Raw genomic sequence first — 1,844 nt, 5'->3', positions numbered from 1 at the left:
TCCAGTATCATTTCTATCACCAAGGCCATGTTTTCCAATTACTAATTATTCCTCTTTGTTTCCAACCTTTGCATTCCAATCACCAGCAATGATCAATACATCTTGATTGCATGTTTGATCAATTTCAGACTAAAGAAGTTGGTAGAATTCTTCAATTTTGTGAGCATTAGCTTTAATGGTTGGTGCATTAATTTGAATAATAGTGGTATTAACATGTCTTTCTTGTAGGTGATGGATATGATCCTATCACAGACAACATTGTATTTCATTACTTCTCTTGATATGTTCTTTTTTATGATGAATGTGATGCCATCCTATTCAATTTGTCATTCTTGACATTAGTAAACCATGTGATTGTCAGATTGAAAATGGCCAATACCAGTCCACTTCAGTACACTAATGCCAAGGATGTTGATGTTTCTGTGTTCATTTTCACTTTTGACAACTTCTAATTTTCTAAGAAATACTTCATCTAGTCCACGTTCCAATTATTAATGGATTTTTACAAATGTTTCACTTCATTTTGAGTTGCAATTAAATATAAAGACAATGTCTCAGACAAAACCGACAATTTCTGTTCATATGAAGGAAGAAAACAGAGTGGCTCAAACAAGTGCTCAAGAAGCAGAAGTAGAAAACATTTTTGAGGAAAAAGGGAATTGGAAATATCTGAAAAAGAATGATCTTTAGGTACTTCCAAATAACTGACAGAAAGGTCAAAGAAAATACTATGGCTTGGGTCAGATGCAACCAAGACGCAGTATTTTCAATAGTCTCATATGCATCTGAAAGTTGGACAATGAATAAGGAAGACTGTAGAATAATTAATGCATTTAGGTTACAGCACTGGAAAAGAAAATTAAAATAATATGGACTTCCCAGAGAAAAAGCAAATCTGTGTTGGAAGAAGTATAGCTAAATTACTATTAAGAATCCAGGATGGTGTACTTTGTCTTTCATACTTCTGACATATTATCAGGAGGGACCAGTTCCTGGAGAAGGACATCCTGTTTGGTAAAGAGGAAGACCCCCAATGATATGGATTGATACAGTGGCAGCAGTGGGCCCAAGCATAACAACAATTGTGAAGATCACAAATAAGTGAACAGTTTTCCATTCTGTTGTTCATAAAAGTCACTATGAGAAGGAATTGACTCAGCATACCTAACAATAACAACAAATGACCTATATTTGAGCCCATTGCTAATGCCATTGGGTCATCGCATGTTGGTAGGGGCCTTCCTCTTTTTTGCTGGCCTCCCCTCACACACACTTTACCAAACAGAATGTCTTTCTCCAGGAATTGGTTAGAGAATGATTTGCAGCAATAAATGCATGCACCCAAAAAGAAGAAAGAGCCAAAATCAACACATTAATGCAAAATCTCCAGCAGTTAGAAAAATAGCAGCAAAATAAGACTAATACAGCTAGAAGAAAAGAAATTATAAAGATTATAGCAGAAATGCAAGGATGGTTCAGTATTGGAAAACAATAACTACAATCCATCAAGTAAATTTTAAAAAGGAAATTAACCACATGATCATACCAATTGATGTAAAAAAGACACTTGACAAAGTCTTTTTTGCATCAATTGGTATGATCATGCCTGATTAAAAAAATCAGCCATGCCTGATTAAAAAAAAAAAAATCAACAAAATTGGAATAGAAAGGAAATTCCTCAACATAATTTAGGGCATACATACCAACCCAACAGTCAACATTACTTTCAATGGACAGAAACTGAAAGCATTCCATTTGCAAACAGAAACCAAAAAAGGGTGTCCTTTAGTATGACTCCTATTCAATATTGCACTAGAAACATCAGTCAGAGCTATGAGGCAAGA

Source organism: Chrysochloris asiatica, unplaced genomic scaffold, assembly GCF_000296735.1.
Source record: "Chrysochloris asiatica unplaced genomic scaffold, ChrAsi1.0 scaffold00059, whole genome shotgun sequence".
In the NCBI taxonomy this organism is placed as follows: Eukaryota; Metazoa; Chordata; class Mammalia; order Afrosoricida; family Chrysochloridae; genus Chrysochloris; species Chrysochloris asiatica.
Note: the sequence above shows the minus strand (reverse complement) of the source record.